Genomic DNA, 20150 nt, shown 5'->3' on the forward strand with positions numbered 1-20150 from the left:
AAATGCATGTGGGTACTCAAATGACAGCTCTCGATGAGTGAAAAATCAGGGTGAGCTTATATCTTTAAAAACGTCGTTAGTTGACAAGATCAATTTTTTAACTATTAATTTACAATAAAATTTTCTTTCAAAAACCAACCAATAGATTTTTTTCAACTACTTAAAAATCTACAATTAAATAAAAAAAAATAAGAATCAGCAAATTTTCTATTAAAAAACCAACAAACCGATTGCACAACCAGTGAATTAACTAAAACAAAAAAATCCAACCGTAAAAACAAGAGTAATTGTTTATTAGAATAATCATTATTACCAATGACAATAAAGACAGCATTGTCACTGGAGTACGTAACTGTAATAATTAGCAAAGCAAAGTCAAAGTAACTGAAAACAAAGACGTAGAGCAGGAAAGTATGAGAATAGCAGCACACACAGCACACAGCAGCGGTTTAAGTAAAGATATAGAGTAGGAGTAGGAGAGCTGATAGGATGCCATTCCGATGCACAAGGCCGTTATTTGCTGATTCTTTCGGTCGCGAAACTAAACGTCACTGTTACTGTGTGCGTTACAATGTGTGGTGTGTATAGTACGACAGCTGACATCTGATGTGCGCGGGTCAGACAGTACATACAAGCGACAGCTATACTAATCGCCTCGCAAACATCGCCACGGTTCTCAATTCTCAATTTCCCTATCAGCTATTGTTCATCTCAATAATATCAAGCCTACTATCTGTGTCTCCTTCGTCTCTGCTCTTCTGCTGGACCGAATTTTAATTCTAATTCTTCCCTAGTGTCCTAAAATAATAAAAATTAAAATAATTATTTATAAAATTATTTACAATTTTTTTAATTAAAAAAAAAAAAAAAAAATAATTCACTTAAATTTTTTCAAAGCGACGCGACAGATTGTATTGGATGTAATGTAATGCGTGAATTAATGTACTTACACAGTATGTACTCATACTTGGAGCGAACAGATGTGCGTGACTGGAAGGATGGATACTATACAACACCGTGAAGGTGTTTGGTGTGTATACGCACATGACAAGCCTCCAGTCGGCACACACACCCAATATCTACGTAGCAGTAGCTTTTACGCTCTTATGTTATATTACTCAGACTCGGTATCAGTAATAGATACATACATACATACATACATACATACATACATACATTTATATGTACATGTAGATGGTATGGTCTCAACCCACGGCGCCATAGGATCCCCTCATAGGCGACAGAGGTTCTCAAGTCTCTGTAAATAAACAACTTATACATATACTTATTATAATATTACATTATACATTATTGTTGTTATTGCTATTGCTATTATACTTATATCTGTTCCGATGGTGATATAAGCAATACCAATTCGCAGAGCTTCATGACTAGTCACTTTTATTTATTTAATTGTGCACAGTCACTTATAGAACATCAATATTAACAACTAAATTCGACGTAGATGTTGTATTGGCTCTTCCTTGTAGTGCTGACTGTCACTTTAATTTACACGTGCGATTAATATGTACATGCTTATGTTATGTGTATTAACTTGTCATTTTTTTGCTGGCTTTTGGGAGGGTTTTTTGATAGGCGTACACAGAAAGAAAGATTTCTTGACTGGAGAACAAAATTCTTGGCTCAAGTAAATTTTCGGTCGCCCGAAGGAAGACCGAAGTTGTCTTGGCCGAAGTAAAAATTTTTCGAGAAATTCTATTCTTGGTGGAAGTCATTTTTTCTTAATTCAAATTATCATTAATACTTGATACAAGAAATTTTTATATTTGATCAAGATTTTTAGATACTTTAGGGAAGCAGCGCCACCTACTTCAGCTGAGAAAAAAATTTTCTCATCTTGAGAAAATTTTTCTCTTGAATATTTCATACCTATTTTATATTATTTTAGCGTGCAATTATACATATTAAATGAAAAAAAATGATGAAATATTATTTGATCTTCCCATTTGAAACATGTTAGTCAATAGAAATATTAATGAAAATTTACTATCAAGATATTTAATTTTTTGGAGCAAGAGAAAAATTTTCTCAAGACAAGAAAATTTACTTCCGTCAAGAACTTAATTTTTTGGAGCAAGAGAGAAATTTTCTCAAAACAAGAAAATTTTCTTGACTTAAATAAATTGTCTTGGATCAAGAAACGTATTTCTTGAAGCAAGGGAATTGATTTGTTGGAATAAGTGAAATTTCTTGTGTTAAAAAAAATTTTTTTTTTTCGCCCAAGTAAATAATTATGAAGAAAAATATTTTCTTGGCTCAAGTGAACCTTTCTTTCTTTCTGGTCCAAAAAATTATTTAAAAAAAATTAAATTTTTTACTTTTTTTAAATATCTAAATATCAATTTTTTTGCCATAATTTATTTATTAAAAAAATTTTTTTAATTATCAAATATCTGCTAAATTCATTTTAATAAATGATATTAAAGTTAGCAGTTACTTAACAATTTTTAATAAATAAATTTGTTCCGAAAAATTATTTCTAAAAAATTGCATTTTTCACTTTTTTAATTTTCTAGATCTCAATTTTTTTCTTATTTTCTTTGACATATTTTCGCGTGACTAATGCAAAAAGGGCGCATAGCTATACGTTAGTAGGGATTTATGCTAAAAGGGCGCATAAAAAAAATTTTTTTTGCCATTCTTCTTTAAATCGCTCAAAACACAAAGATCTGTAAAAAAAAAAAATTCGAGTATCCTAAAGCTAAAAGGGCACATAAAAAAATTTAAGTTTTTATAAAAAATTTTGATAAATAGCTTCACAAGACATAAAAAAAAAAGTTTATTGAATAAAAAAAAAATTTCTTAACAGCCGGTCCCTACACGGAAAAAACAAGATGACACTGGGTATCATCCTAGATTATACTCAGTGATATCTGTGGTAAAAAAAATTTCAGATAGTAAATAAAAAAATCCAGATTATACTGCGTGATATCTGGATTATACTCATTGTAATCTGGATTATACTAAATACTATCTGAAATTTTTTTTACTCAATATAATCCGGGATGATATCCAGTGTCATCTTGTTTTTTTCGAGTACGATTGCAGCTTCATATTTCTCTTCTAGACAAAGAAGAATTTTGAAAAAAACGCTCTGCTACGTAATAGATTTTTTAATTATCTATTTCGTATAGCAGGGTGTTTTTTTCAAAATTGTCATTTGTTTAAAAGAAAAACATAAAACTTCAATAGCTTTATAATCATGAATGCACCGAGGATAGTACCGTTTTTTGCAGTGAGTGCGACGCGAGAAAAAGAAGGGATCGGCTGTTTTTAAGTACTTAAACAATATTGAAAAAATAATAATTTCTAACTATTTTTTACAAGCAATGGATAATTAATTTAATCGAAAACTAATGGGATTGAAATAATTTTTAAATAAAAAATAAATTAATACAATCACGCATATTTTGCAATTTTTTAAAAATATTTTTAATTGTAATTTTAAAAGAGTGTATGTTGAGTTAGAATACGCCTCTTTCATGTGAATCTACCGTTTTATTTTTAATTTTTAGGCTAAAAATGAGCACTTTAATGAATTATTTAGAAAAAAAATTTGTAAGCCCTTTTAGCTTTAGGTAATAAAATTTTGAAATTCCTAAAGCTAAAAGGGCGCATAATTAGAGACATACGCCCTTTTAGCTTTAGGAAATCAATGCTTGATTTTTCGACGAAGAATATGTCAACTAGTCGATTGGTGATAAAAAAAAAAATTATGCGCCTTTTTAGCTTTGCAAAGCTAAAAGGGCGCATACCTTGCCATGTGCCCTTTTTGCATTAGTCACGCGATTTATTTGTTAAAAAATTCTTAAAATAATTAAATATCTGCTAAATTAATTTTAATCAATGAAATTAAAGTTAGCAGTCATTTAACAATTTTTTAATAAATAAATTTGCTCCAAAAAATTATTTCTAAAAAATTGCAATTTTCATTTTTTTAATTTTCTAAACGTCAATTTTTTTTTCTAATTTTTTTGCCATAATTTATTAGTCAAAAAAATTCTTAAAATTATTAAATATCAGCTAAATTAATTTTAATCAATAAAAATAAAATGTTAAAAATATTTAACCCAAAAAAATTTGATAATCTCACCAGCAAAGAAAAAACTTTCATATTAATTTTCCGTTACAATAAGGTAAAAGCCCCAATTATTGACGCTGTAAGAGACAAAGTTATGATTTCATTTTTCTTAAGCAATCAAATATAAATATCGATGAATTTTGTTTGTGGTAATGTCTTCAGTAATGTTTTAATTAATCAATTTCTTTTTTTAAAATGATAATCAGTGATATTTACTAATTAATTTTAAATAATTAAACATATGATCTGGATACACCAATTATTGACGGGTTAAAAAACTGATTGATCTAATTATTGACGTACCGTAACCCCAATTATTGACGCCCCTACTACACATGCGTCGAATCATTTGGTTATATTGTTATTTATCAAAAACTTGATATAAAGTAATCAATATTATTAAAGTTAATTAATAATAATTTCTATGAATAAATAATTATTATGAAAAATATAACAATTTATTTAAAAACTTATTTAACACTAAAACACGCCGAGTTATTTGACAGTTAAAAGCCTTGAATATAATCGCGTATAAAACGTATTTTATACTTAAAAAAAAAAAGGCGTCATAGCGCTGTCGACTGGCTGTCAATATGGGATTCACCATAAAAATTATGAACTAGTTATTGACTCCCATTATTTAAATATCATAAAGCATACAATTAATTTCGATTATTTAATTTTATAAATATTTCATATATTGCACTGATACACAGTAAAAAAATTTTCGTAAAATTTAACATAAAATTTTGTGTAGATGTTTTTTTTACATAAAATTTATGTTAATTCTACACAAACGGTTTGTATTGATCAATCCATCCATTTTTTAACACACTCAAGTGTTAATTCAAAGTAAAACTACACTTTTTTAATGTTACTGGCCAACCAACACAAAATTTATGTTAAAGAATTCTTCATATCTAGTCACGTATGCCACACAAGATAGACATGTAAATGTGATAGCCTCAACGTCATTTTAATTTGGTGGATTTTGATTTGTGTCATTACGTAAAATACTTAAATGCAGCTAATAAATATACAATTGTAGTGTATCCTAATATAAAATTGAGATGAAATGTATGTGGCATCAAACTATTCGTAACGTGATTGGTGGAATATATCATAAGCATGAAAATATATGCAAATGCTACAGTCAGGCGCGCGCTTGCGCGCGCAAATTCAAATTCTAGTAGCAATTAAAAACTAAGTAAATAAAGGGTAATTTATATTAAAACATCCTAATATAAAATTGAGATGAAATGTATGTGGCATCAAACTATTCGTAACATGATTGGTGGAATATATCATAAGCATGAAAATATATGCAAATGCTACAGTCAGGCGCGCGCAAATTCAAATTCTAGTAGCAATTAAAAACTAAGTAAATAAAGGGTAATTTATATTAAAACATCCGATAACAAAATTGTAACCTTAAAATTCATTACAAGGTTAATGTCCTTTCTAGTGTGAATCTAGAAGACAGAATAAATTTTAAATTATGAGGAAGTAAATAAAATAAGAAAAATTATAAATTTTATGATTATGAATCTAGCAGACATGTTGATTTTTTTTGACAAATTATTTACAAGTTAAAAAATACTTAAAAAAAACTACACGAATAATTCTTCAAATTTTCTACAAGTGAAATTTTTTTTTTTTTAATTTTTTTGTAATAATTTTTTCATTAAAAAAAATTGTAAAAATTCTCAGATGTCGGCTAACTTAATTTTCATTTATTTTTGAATTAGCCAAAAGAATAAATAATTGAAATTAATAAATTATTAGAAAATAAACTTACAGTTTTTTAATTTCCTACATGTGCATTTTCCTTTAATTTATTATTTTCAATTGCTCATGTATTTTTTTTAATCACAAAATATATATATATATATATTTAAATTATTAGTAAAACTCACATATTTGACAGCTGATCTGAGTAACACAAAGAAAAAGATACAATCAACACTTTATTTGTGTTATGGATAACATTTAAGTGTGTAGAAATCCGAGAATCAGCCAATGAAAGTTTTAACATATTTTTGTGTTACTTTTAACACAGAATTATGTTGATTTCATCAATACAAACAGTATGTGTAGAATTAACATAAATTTTGTGTAAAAAAATCATCTACACAAAATTTTATATTAAATTTTACGAAAACTTTTTTACTGTGTAGAAGGATTTATTTGTATTAAAAAATATTTGTTAATAGTTAACAAATGATTTATTAGAGATCACTTTTTGGTATTAAACAAATGTTTTTTAGTATTTGAAATGATTTGTTTGTATTTAATAAATCTGATATTCATTTATTAATTATTAATAAATCCTTTTAAATACTAAGAAATATTTGTTAATGACTAAAAAGTGGTCTCTAATAAATGATTTGTTAAATATTAACAAATATTTTTAACTATAAACAAATCCTTCTATTAGTGTGTTAATTAAAAAAAAAAAAATAGATCATATAATTACATGAAAAAATTAATTTAAACTCAGCAGTTAAAAAAATGCTTTTCTAACCAAAGTTGTTAAGAAAATAGACGCTCGTAAGCTGATTTGATGAACTGGTGCTAACTTTATTTTTTAATAATTAATATTTAATATTTTGAACTGAATGTGATTTTTTTCAATTTTTTAATTAATTAGAATTTAATAAAAATTTATTTGATCGTTATTCTTATTACAGATAATTTAATATATTTAAAAATAATTTAGGGTGTCAATATTTAGACCCCCGTCAATAATTGGGGCTTTTACCTTACCTAGACATGATAGAATTTTTTTTTTTTTTTTTTTTTTTTTTTTTTTTTTTTGGTGGGATTGTCCTAATATAATCTAAAACGTAAAAGTCTTATCAGGCAAATGGTTAATCCCGAATCCAATCCCATGCAATGTATGATAATGAAAGAGCCAGTGAGTCAACAGTCAACGCGAGGTCTCGTGTACAAGTCAACCTGTTTTACTCCCACTACACATTTGACAGTACCGTATCATCAGGCGCGCATGCGTGAGTGCATTACGCCTAGCGAGAGACTAATAGACTGAGTAAGCAATACTCGGTAAGTAAGCAAACGAGTGAGAAGTGAGCGAGCTAGTGCTATGCGGTAAGGTGGGTATCGGAGTTTGTGTAAATGATAATAAGATGAAAGCAACTCTATGAGTAGCATAAGTATAGAGGAACCAACGGCCTCCGACCCGTTCACCCTATCCTAGGTGGAGTCGTTTTGGTACTGTACTCACTCAGTGACGCTCAACTTATTTTCATTCACTATTTCCATCTTTTCTTATAATTTTTATTTATTTATTAATGACATTAAAATTAAGTTGCAGTCACTTTACAATTTTTTAATTTTATTTAATAAAAAAAATTTGTTACAAAAAATTATTAAAAAAAAAATTGCATTTTTTTATTAAATTAAAGTTAGCAGTCATTAGAGAATTTTTTAATTCTTTTATTAAATTAAAATTAATTTGAAATTTGAAATAATTTTATTTTACAATTAATTTGAAATTTAAAATAATTTTAATTAAAAATTATTTTTAAAATAATTTTTAAAATAACTTTATTTTAAAATTTATTTTAAAATTATTTTTAAAATTATTTTTAAAATAATTTTATTTTAAAATTATTTTTAAATTGCATTTTTAATTTTTTAAAATTTCTACATGTCAATTTTTTTTTACCATATTTTATTTGTTAAAAAAAATTCTAAAAATTATTAAATTTATCATCATTATTTTATGACATTAAAGTTAGCAGTCACTAGAGAATTTAAAAATTTTTTTTAACAAAAAAATTTGTTCCAAAAAATTATTTTCCAAAAATTGCATTTTCTAATTTTTTAAAATTTCTACATGTCAATTTTTTTTATATTTTTTTTTGCCATAATTTATTTGTTAAAAAATAATTATTTAATATCTGCTAAATTTATCATTTTTTATTTTTTTAAATTTCTACCTATCATTTTTTTTTGCCATTATTTATTATAAAATTTTTTAAATTATTAAATTTATGCTGAATTAATTTTCATAATTTATGACTATTTTTGTTAGATTAAAATTGACAATTTATTTCATTAAAAAAATTATTTTTAAAAAAAATTCCACATGTAGAAAATAGAAAAAATTTATGAGTAAAATTTATTAAAAATATTTTATTAATTAATTAAAAATTGTCAAAAATTTGCTGATTTAAGTGTAATTATTTTTAATAGTAGTTCTAATTAAAATATGTTTTTAAGTTATGTCGTCTGTTCATCAAAGTACGTGCTGACGGGAAGAAACATTAAAATTCATCTAACGCAGAGTTTATTGATCGGATGAAGATCAAGATGAAGAAGATGATTGAAATGTCAATTAGCGATACTAATAATTATGTCATGTTATTTCAGAAATTGAAGCTAAGTCTGAAAAAGTCGTTTAGTCAAGCTAAGAAAAAATGATACTCAAGTTAACAGGCGTCTGTCAATTTATAAGATTTTTTTCTAACAAACAAACAAATTATTATAAAAAAATTTCAAGAAAGTAATTTTATAGAGTTTGATCAATTTTAATCAAATAAGAAAATTATTTAAGAATTTTTTCTTGGATTAATTTTACTTGGTAGAAATTTTTTATGGTATTTAAAAAAATTCTACATTCTAAAAAAATAAACATTTTAATTTTAATAAATAAATTAAAAAAGCTACGAGTAAAATTATTGATTACTTTATTTATTTATTTAGAAAACGCCAATCGGCAATGTACATCCATGAGATTACAATAAAAAAAAATATATATATATATATAAGACCGAAGACCGAAGTTGTGTTAGCCGAAGTAAGAATTTTTCTTGAAATTCTATTCTTGGTGAAAGTAATTTTTTCTTAACAGCCGAGACCAGTGATTGCAGTTTCAATCGGCTTAGCGAAACGAATGTAAATTTTGAAAAAACATTTTTAGAGATAATAGATAATTTAATAAACTATTTCACCACAAAGCGTTTTTTTCAAAAATTTCATTCGTTTCGTGAAACCAATCGAAACTGCAATTGCTCTGCTGTTGGGAGTGCGACAGAGATAGTTCCGTTGAACTCCGTGAGAGCAAAGCGAGAAAAAGATGGTCTCGCCTGTTAATTCAAAATATCATAAATACTTGATACAATAAATTTTTATATTTGATCAAAATTTTTAGATACTTTAGGGAAGCAGCGCCACCTACTTCAGCTGAGAAAAAAATTTTCTCACCTTGCGAAAATTTTTCTCTTGAATATTTGATACCCATTTTATATTATTTTAGCGCGCAATTATACATATTGAATGAAAAAAATGATGAAATATTATTTGATCTTCCCGATTGACATGTTAATCGATAAAAATATTAATGAAAATTTACTTCTATCTTTATATTTAATTTTTTGGAGCAAGAGAGAAATTTTCTCAAGACAAGAAAATTAACTTTTATCAAGAACTAAATTTTTTGGAGCAAGAGGCTGAATTTTCTCAAAACAACAAGATTTTTTTGACTTAAATAAATTTTCTTGGATCAAGATACGTTTTTCTTGAAATTCTATTCTTGGTGAAAGTAATTTTTTCTTAATTCAAATTATCATAAATACTTGATACAATAAATTTTTATATTTGATCAAAATTTTTAGATACTTTAGGGAAGCAGCGTCACCTCCTTCAGGTGAGAAAAAAATTTTCTTACTTTGAGAAAATTTTTCTCTTGATTATTTGATACCCATTTTTTATTATTTTAGCGCGCAATTATACATATTGAATGAAAAAAAATGATGAAATATTATTTGATCTTCCCGATTGACATGTTAATCGATAAAAAGATTAATGAAAATTTACTTCTATCTTTATATTTAATTTTTTGGAGCAAGAGAGAAATTTTCTCAAGACAAGAAAATTAACTTTTATCAAGAACTAAATTTTTTGGAGCAAGAGGCTGAATTTTCTCAAAACAACAAGATTTTTTTGACTTAAATAAATTTTCTTGGATCAAGATACGTTTTTCTTAAAGCAAGAGAATTAATTTTGTTGGAATAAGTGAAATTTCTTGTCAAAAAAAAATTTTTTTTTCTCAAGAAAATAATTAGAAAGAAAAATATTTTCTTGGCTCAAGTGAACCTCTTTTTCTGTGTTCAGTTTATCCGGTGAGATTTATCAGGATACTAAAAAAATATAAAAAGGAGAGATAATAAATTTATTTAATTAATTTGATTAGTTTGACTCCAAAAGAAGCTTCTTGGCCATGTTTATGAAGGATCCATAAGTACCATCGTAGAAATTTAGAAATATTAAAAAATATTTCAGGTTTAATTTAATTTTAAATGATTCTAAAGTCAGCAGACACCTGACAATTTTATAATTTAAAAATAAATAAATTAATTAATTAGCTTGTATATTTTTCAAATCTTTCTAATAATAAAAAATTTTCTAAAAAATAATTTATCAATAAAAAAAATTCTCTAAATTAACAGAAATCTGTAAATTGGAATTAATTACGGAAAATCCTAAACTGAGAATCACTGCGGGTGTGACCGTGAACAAAACAGCTTAAGAATAAGCATAAGTATAAGTATAAAGCAACTTACCAGTCCAAGTAGAGTCTAAGACCAACATCGTCTACCCCACCAACCTCCCTTTCATTTCCCTTTCTCTGTTTGATCTTCTTACATTAATTTTGTTTTCGAAATTCATTATTTCAAAACCTCTTTAATGTAGTTACAAGTTGTCTTGTAACTAGTCTCAAACAACAACATAGCAGTAAGATCAAACTCAGCAAAGGTGGAGATAGGACGATGCGACAGGAGTTGAGTCAGCTGGATGTGGACGTTGGGCAATGGCTAAGGAATCCTTATTCGTAATAGCAATATGCATATTACAACTATTATATCGCCATTAATACCTACAGTGAAGTGTACCTAGTACCCTATTATATCATTATAGAGATCATAGAGAAAACCTCCTATAGACAGCCAAGTGTCTATATAATACATATAAGAAAGGGAATTTACTAATTACTTCACGGTGGGGATTGCTATGCTCGGGTTAGGTGAGGTTAGTCGATTCTCCTTTTTCTCTTTCAAAAAGTCTACCCGGTATACTTTTTCTCGACAGTTTTTAGGTAGATTTCTATAGAAATATAACTATTGTAGCCGGTCTCATGTTGTAATTTTAGGAAAATTTTATCATAATATGTTTTATTTTATCGAGTAATGTCGAAAAATGGCATTGGCTCAAAAGTTTATATATGTATTTATGTATATAACGCGGCATGTTAGCAGGATTGCGCCCACAGTTCTCAACCGATCTTTATGAAATTTTGTGGGCTTATTCTGTGGATCAATACCAAGATCAAGTTCAAAGATGAGCAAAATCGGCCGGTTAGTTTACGAGTTGTGGGTGTTTGGAAAGTTTTTTCATTTTCAAAAATTTTGAATTTTGTATTTTTATGAAAATAATCTTCCAGATGTAAAAAATAGATAAAATCTATCAAATTTATCTTAAATTTCATTTAATAACCTTCAATTTAAACTATTATTTGTCTAGTTTTGATGATTTTTTTAATTAATTCCGTGAATTTGAAAATTTTCAAAAATTTTTCAATGAACGTATTTCAGCCCTTTTTCTTTAAATAATTTTTAAGCCATAAAAGATAGCTTGAATTTATCAACTTTATGTCAAAATTCACATAATTATCTTCGATTTGAGCTATTATTCGTTACCTTTTGATACTTTTTTCAATTTATTTCGGAGTTTGGAAAATTAAAAAAAACTCACAAATAAATTAATACAGCTATTATCATCAAATGACTTTCGTCTGTTACAAATCCTATTTTTTAGGAAGATGTCTTTGAATATCTATTGGTTGTAGTCGGTCTCATATCATTATTTGCAAAAATATAATAAAAAATAAATTTTAGGACATTTTTGCCTTTTAATAACGTGTTTTTTTTTCAATATTCAAACAAGAAATCTACCTATCCATGTCGGGTATGGCCGAATGGCGTTTTTTTTTTTATTATGTTTTTATTTTTATTATCTAGGACTAGAACAGAACCTAGTGATAATCTCTTGTGCTTCGACAATGCGCTTCCTAAGATTCTTACAATGGAAGGTTGAGGTCACTCAGGAAATTGCCGAGAGATGACACTACCGCGCCTATTCACCAACACCATAATTATTCTAGTTCTATTATGAACTTTCTATGTCTTGCTAGAGTATTTTGTAATTTTTTATTTATTTATTTATTAGGCAAGAAAATATTGTGAAATTTTTTTAAGTAATCTGATAGAGAAATTTTTTATTTTGGAATTTATTTTTTTTATTCAAAAAAATTTTTTAAATGCACTAAATTTTTAATTAGAAATTTTGAATATTTTTCTAAATGTGATTAGAAAATTAATTTGAAAATTTTATATTAAATTCTAAAAATACAAAAGTTAAATTAGCAATTTAAAAATATTTTTTATTCAATTTAAATAATAAATTAATACTAAAAAAATATTCTGTAATCAGAAATTTTTAATATTTTTCTTATAAATATGATTAAAGAATTAATTTATTATTTTAAAAATTTTATATTAAATTCTAAAAATATAAAACTTAAATTAGAAGACATCAAAATTTTTTTATTCAATTTAATCATAATAAATTAAATTTAAATAATATATTGATGCTAAAAAAAAAGTTTATAATTTTTTTAATGATTAATTTTTAGTGATTAAAAAAATTCTAAAAATTATCAGATGTCATATAATATTTAAATATTGATCTTGTAGAGAAATTTTTTATTTTGGAATTTATTTTTGTTACTTAATTTTTTTTATTCAAAAAAATTTTTTAAATGCACTAAATTTTTAATTAGAAATTTTGAATATTTTTCTAAATGTGATTAGAAAATTAATTTGAAAATTTTATATTAAATTCTAAAAATACAAAAGTTAAATTAGCCATTTAAAAATATTTTTTATTCAATTTAAATAATAAATTAATACTAAAAAAATATTCTATAATCAGAAATTTTTAATATTTTTCTTATAAATATGATTAAAGAATTAATTTATTATTTTAAAAATTTTATATTAAATTCTAAAAATATAAAACTTAAATTAGAAGACATAAAAATTTTTTTATTCAATTTAATCATAATAAATTAAATTTAAATAATATATTGATGCTAAAAAAAAAGTTTATAATTTTTTTAATGATTAATTTAGTGATTAAAAAAATTCTAAAAATTATCAGATGTCATATAATATTTAAATATTGATCTTGTAGAGAAATTTTTTATTTGGAAGTTTATTTTTGTTGTTCAATTTTTTTTTTATTAAAAAAAATTATAATATTCTATAAAAGTTATAAAATATTTTTTAAAAGCACTAAATTAATTTTTAATTATAAATTTTGAATATTTTTTCTCTAAATGTGATTAAAAAATTATTTTATTAAATTAATTATTTTAAAAATTTTATATTAAAATCTAAAAATATGATACTGTCATTAGAAGACATCTAAAAATTTTATATTAAAATCTAAAAATATGATACTGTCATTAGAAGACATCTAAAAATTTTTTTTATTTAATTTAAATAATAAATTAATACTAAAAAAAAGATTTTATAATTATTTAATGATAAATTAAGTGATTAATTATTTATTATTTATTATTATAAGATTTACTTATTTTATATTAGGCAAAAAGATATCGTGAAATTTTTTTAAGTAATGATCTATTACAAAAATTTTTTAATTTTATTATTAGAGTTTATTTTTGTTATCAAATTTTTTGGATAAATATATAATTTTCTTTAAAAGTTACAAAATATTTTTTAAATGCACTAAATTAATTTTTAATTAGAAATTTTAAATATTTTTCTTATAAATGTAATAAAAAAAATATTTTAAAAATTTTATATTAAAATCTAAAAATACAAAACTTAAATAAGCAATTTAAAAATATTTTTTATTCAATTTAAATATTAAATTAATACTAAAAAAAAATATTTTATAATTTTTTTAATGATAAATTAAGTGATTAAAATAATTCTAGAAATAATCAGATGTCATATAATATCTAAGCACACAAAAAAAAATCAATAATGCTCATAAACTCACTAAAAAATTAAAAACATAAATACTAGAACATATCACGATAACTTTATATTTATTACTTGATAATTAAATTAGGTCGTTGGTATAATTAGCTTAGATTATAAACTTAAAAAAATAATTTCGGAGTATCGGTGCATTACGCAACGCCTAATGACCAAAAATTAATAAAATAATTGAAAAATCTAAAGAAGAAATTATAAATTTCCAGTCAAGTGCTGCTAACTTACAATGCACTGAAAATATTTATATTCACGAAGAGGTGAACTAACAGGATCGCAACAAGTGACTGCTCGTGGCTCTACTTAACCATATAATAAATATATATAGAAAATAATACACATCTTGGTATTCTTTATCTCATTTTAAAATGATTGCTCATCGCTACTAGAAACGGAGCCCCTTTCTCTTGTTACTTAGCTTCTATTAAATATTTTATTATACACAGAAAAAAAGGTTTACTTGAGCCGAGAAAATATTTTTCTTCCTAATTATTTTTTTGAGCGGAAAAAAAATTTTTTTTTGACACAAAAAATTTCTCTTATTCTAGCAAACTTAATCCTCTTGTTTTAAGAAATACGTATCTTGATCCAAGAAAAATTATTTGAGTTGAGAAAATCTTGTTGTTTTGAGAAAATTCAGCCTCTTGCTCCAAAAAATTTAATTCTTGATAGAAGTAAATTTTCTTGTTTCGAGAAAATTTCTCTCTTGCTTCAAAAAATTAAATATAAAGATAGAAGTAAATTTTCATTAATATTTTTATTGATTAACATGTCAATCGGGAAGATCAAATAATATTTCATCATTTTTATTCATTCAATATGTATAATTGCACGCTAAAATAATATAAAATGGGTATCAAATATTCAAGAGAAAAATTTTCTCAAGGTGAGAAATAGTATATTACACACCTAGGGAAGTAAAGTAAGAAATGTCTCAGATCACATGTTGGCCGAGGCGAAGCCGAGGTCAACAAACATGTGATCTGAGACATTTCTTATTTACTTCCCTAGGTGTGTAATATACTATTCTCAGCTGAAGTAGGTGGCGCTGCTTCCCTAAAGTATCTAGAAATCTTGATCAAATATAAAAATTTATTGTATCAAGTATTTATGATAATTTGAATTAAGAAAAAATGACTTCCACCAAGAATAGAAATTAAAGAAAAATTCTTACTTCGGCCAACACAACTTTGGTCTTCCTTCAGGCACCTGAAAATTTTCTTGAGCCAAGAATTTTGTACAGAAAAAAAAGGTTCACTTGAGTCAAGAAAATATTTTTCTTCTTAATTATTTTCTTGAGTGGAAAAAAATTTTTTTTTTGACAAGAAATTTCTCTTATTCCAATAAAATTAATTTTCTTGCTTTAAGAAATACGTATCTTGATCCAAGAAAATTTTCTTTAAGTCAAGAAAATCTTGTTGTTTTGAGAAAATTCAGCCTCTTGCTCCAAAAAATTTAATTCTTGATAGAAGTAAATTTTTTTGTTTCGAGAAAATTTCTCTCTTGCTTCAAAAAATTAAATATAAAGATAGAAGTAACTTTTCATTAATATTTTTATTGATTAACATGTCAAATGGGAAGATCAAATAATATTTCATCATTTTTATTCATTCAATATGTATAATTGCACGCTACAATAATATAAAATGGGTATAAAATATTCTCGAGAAAAATTTTCTCAATGTGAGAAAATTTTTTTCTCAGCTGAAGTAGGTGGCGCTGCTTCCCTAAAGTATCTATAAATCTTGCTCAAATACAAAAATTTATTGTATCAAGTATTTATGATAATTTGAATTAAGAAAAAATTACTTCCACTAAGAATAAAATTTTCCACCCGAAAATTTTCTTGAGCCAAGAATTTTGTTCTCCAGTCAAGAAATTTTTCTTTCTGCGTTTATTTATTTATTATATAATTATATTGATAGAGAGTGCAGGTACATTTTATAGGGATTCATAGTAAATTATCAGAGCCAACAATAAATTGAAAGACTCACCAATTATTATGATTCCTTAATATGGATAGCGATCGGTTTATATTGGTGAAGTTATTGCGCAATTTAACGGGCGAATTTAATTGTATATGAGTAAGCTTTTACGTGTAGTATGTAGTATATAGTAATTGTGTGTAATACACGTATCTGGTCTCTGGACTCAACTCTGGTGGTTATGCTGGTGTAGGTTATATTATTGAGAGAGCCCCTTGCGTAACGGTGTCATGTAATAGGCAGCGACGAATCGACCTTCTCTCGACGAGTTCCAACCACCCACCTTTATTCTCCTCTTATTGCGCGCACGCGCTCGCTATTTTCAAGTACTTAGATTAACTTTTCATTTTGAATCTCGCTAATGTAATCTTACTAATTTTAGATCATTATTCATTTATAATTAGTTAGATATTATTATTATTATTGATTTTTTGTAAGTAGTACTTGAATTTATAATTTATAATTTGTAGAAATTTAATAATTCAAAAAAGTTTTGAAATTTTTTTGAAATTAATTTTAAGAAAAATCTTTGAAATTTTTTATATTTTAAATATTTCTTCTGTTGAGATTTTTTTAAAAGTGATTTATTGAAAAATTAATTAATTAATAATTACTAGCAATATTTTTTTTCATTGAATTTTTTTCTTTTCAAAATTTGTAAATATTTTTATTTATAAAAACGGAGAATTAAATAAAAAAAACAATGCTCAAAAAATAAGTAAGATTTTATTTTTAAAAAGTTATAAGCAAAGATTGAAGCTTTAAATAAATAAATTTTTGATAGAATCGATGGAGTACGCAAGCGTACATAGCTGATAAATTTTTTAAAAATTTATTTGTCTAGCAGAGCGCTTTTTTTAAATTTCTATTTAATGAAAAATTTAATATTTAAATTTCTATTTTCTTTGAAAGAGGAACCAAGATGTTACATTGATAAAAAATTTAACTTTATTCAAAAGAAAAATTCTTGAGTCAAGAAAATAAATTAAAACTATAATTAGCAGTTGGTTTAACTCCTTATTTTTTAGAGAGTGATTTTTTAATATTTTGATGTAGCAATAGTCTAATTATTAATTATTTGAATGATCCAAACCAAAATAATACACCTCTATTAAATACTAAATTGTTTTTTAAAGTAATAATAAATTTTGAACTAATTGTTTTTTCGTACAAATGGAAGATTCTCTAAAATAGTCAGACAATTTGCTAATTAGAATGTCTATATAATTATTCTTCATATAAGTAATGAAAGTTAGTTAATTTAATAATTTTTTACTTGATTAAAAAAAATAAAGTTCTTAAAAATTATTTCTTTTTATTCAAGATTTTTTTTTGAATTCTTTATAAAAAAAAAATTAATCTTAGTTTGTAATTATTTGATTTTGTAGTTGAAAAAAATATTATTTTTATAATTTAATTTTTTATTTCAAACTTACTTAAAATTTAATAATTTTTTACTTGATTAAAAAAAATAAAATTCTTAAAAATTAATTTTTTTTATTCAAGATTTTTTTTAATTAAATTCTTAATAAGAAAAAATGAATTTTAGATAGTAATTATTTTATTTTGTAGTTTAAAAAAATATTATATTTATAATTTAATTTAGTTAATTAAATAATTTTTTACTTGATTAAAAAAAAAAAATAAAATTCTTAAAAATTATTTTTTTTTATTCAAGATTTTTTTCTTGAACTTTTTATAGAAAAAAAATGAATCTTAGTTTGTAATAATTATTGTTTTGTATTTAAAAAAAATATTATATTCATAATTTAATTTTTTATTTCAAATTTACTTAACTTAATAATTTTTTTCTTGATTAAAAAAAATCAAATAATAAAAAATTATTTTTTTATTCAAGATTTCCATTGTGGAATTTTTCATAAAAAAATGAATTTTATTTTGCGATTATTTTATTTTTTATTTAAAAAATATATTTATAATTTGATTTTCTATTTTTAACTTATTTAATATATTAATTTTTTTATTTGATTAAAAATAAAATTCTTAAAAATTATTTATTTTTATTCAAAATTGTTTTTTCTTGAATTCTTTATAAAAAAAAAATGAATATTAGTTTGCAATTATTATATATTATATTTTACAAAAATATTATATTTATTTCAAACTTACTTAATTTAATAATTTTTTTACTTGATAAAAAAAAATAAAATTCTTAAAAATTTTATTCTAGACTCAAGAATTATTCCCTCAAATCTACAGATTCGGTAGAATCTGGCGCCAAGTTCCGTTCAAATCCGTTGTAAACGGAGCGCCAGACTACCGAGTGTGTTTACTGTAAGCAGAACGGTATTTCGAGGTTGCAAAATTTTATTTAATTCTACGGTACATCTTGTTCCTAAATTTTATATTATAACAGTAATTCATACTTTATTTTACTGATATCAATTAATTATATTCAATTATAACAATTAATCTACTTGAAATTATTGAATTTTATCAGCACAAACTATAGCAAACTCAAAAATTTCGATCCTGACTTTTTTTCGATGTAAAAAGTGACATGCCACAGACTAAGTAATTCGAGAATGCATGGTAATAGTCCAATAGATGGGAAACTACAGTTAAAAAAATAAATTTCACAGCTTGTATCTACACCCGCCAAGGTGCGCTGCAATTATTTGTACATAAACTGTAGCTTCAAGGGGATAGTTTGCTATAAAAAATGCAGCCAACTTGAGATTTAAGGTAGTTGTAGCGTGATAGGCATTTCAACAGAAAATTATGAAATTTTTTTTATTGAAAGATAAATATATTAATAATTCACTACCAAAATTCCAGATCAATTGACCGCACCGTTTTTGAGTAATTAATTTTCGAAATTGTATCTTTTACACGTAGAGGTATAGAGAGATGGTAAAGTTAGTATGAAATCTTCCATACCACTCGAGTGGGCCAAAGATTTCATACTAACTTTACCATCTCTCTATACCTCTACGTGTAAAAGATACAATTTCGAAAATTAATTACTCAAAAACGGTGCGGTCAATTGATCTGGAATTTTGGTAGTGAATTATTAATATATTTATCTTTCAGTAAAAAAAATTTCATAATTTTCTGTTGAAATGCCTATCAAGCTACAACTACCTTAAGTTGGTACCAATTGCAAATTTTTATTATAATTACAAAAAATACTGAAATCCGAACAAAAACAGTTTCACTGTAAAAAAATCGCGCCAAGTCCACGTTCATAAGACTATTAAGAAAAAAAATTTTTATTTCTTTAGAAAAAGATATAAAATAAAAAATTAAAAAATCCAAGTAACCGATATGGATGTATATGATTTTTGGACATTAAAAAAAATTTTGTTGTAAATTAAAAAATTAAAAGAAACAATTTTGGAACGTACTTGGTGTGCGTCATTGTGTACTTCAATTTTTTTTAAAAGTCCTAGTAGATAGATTTTAGGAATTTCATAAAAAGTGAAATATTTCGTAACCACGCACACACTGATAGAAGGATTTATTTGTATTAAAAAAATATTTGTTAATAGTTAACAAATCATTTATTAGAGACCATTTTTTAGTATCAAACAAATATTTCTTAGTATTTAAAATGATTTGTTTGTATTTAATAAATCAGATATTCATTTATTAAATATTAATAAATCTTTTTAAATACTAAGAAATATTTGTTAAGGACTAAAAAGTCGTCTCTAATAAATGATTTGTTAAATATTAACAAATATTTTTAACTATAAACAAATCCTTCTATCAGTGCACTAAATACGTTCCAAAATTGTTTCTTTTAATTTTTAAATTTACAACAAAATTTTTTTTAATTTCCAAAAATCATATACAACCATATCGGTTACTTGGATTTTTTAATTTTTTATTTTATATCTTTTTGTAAAGAAATAAAAATTTTTTTTCTTAATAGTCTTATGAACGTGGACTTGGCGCGATTTTTTTACAGTGAAACTGTTTTTGTTCGGA

At 24.3% G+C, this 20150-nt stretch overlaps 1 protein-coding gene and 1 long non-coding RNA gene across 6 annotated transcripts in view; one reads left to right on the plus strand and one right to left on the minus strand.

The window, feature by feature from the left end:
• LOC123272299 (neurogenic protein mastermind-like) overlaps nucleotides 1–20150 on the plus strand; it is an 83880-nt gene that overhangs the window by 11535 nt on the left and 52195 nt on the right. The gene's annotated exons all lie outside the window — the stretch shown is intronic.
• Nucleotides 273–16482, minus strand: LOC123272300. 4 transcript variants are annotated; one of them, XR_006511049.1, is made up of 3 exons: nucleotides 16206–16482; nucleotides 951–1502; nucleotides 273–798 (listed from the first exon to the last, which is right to left on the minus strand). It is a non-coding gene; the product is annotated as an uncharacterized LOC123272300 (long non-coding RNA). The 4 variants fall into 4 exon arrangements; XR_006511051.1 differs by having other exon boundaries at nucleotides 951–1258; nucleotides 16206–16471; XR_006511050.1 differs by lacking the exon at nucleotides 16206–16482 and having other exon boundaries at nucleotides 951–1258; nucleotides 1339–1645.

This window comes from Cotesia glomerata, linkage group LG9, assembly GCF_020080835.1.
Source record: "Cotesia glomerata isolate CgM1 linkage group LG9, MPM_Cglom_v2.3, whole genome shotgun sequence".
Lineage (NCBI taxonomy): Eukaryota > Metazoa > Arthropoda > Insecta > Hymenoptera > Braconidae > Cotesia > Cotesia glomerata.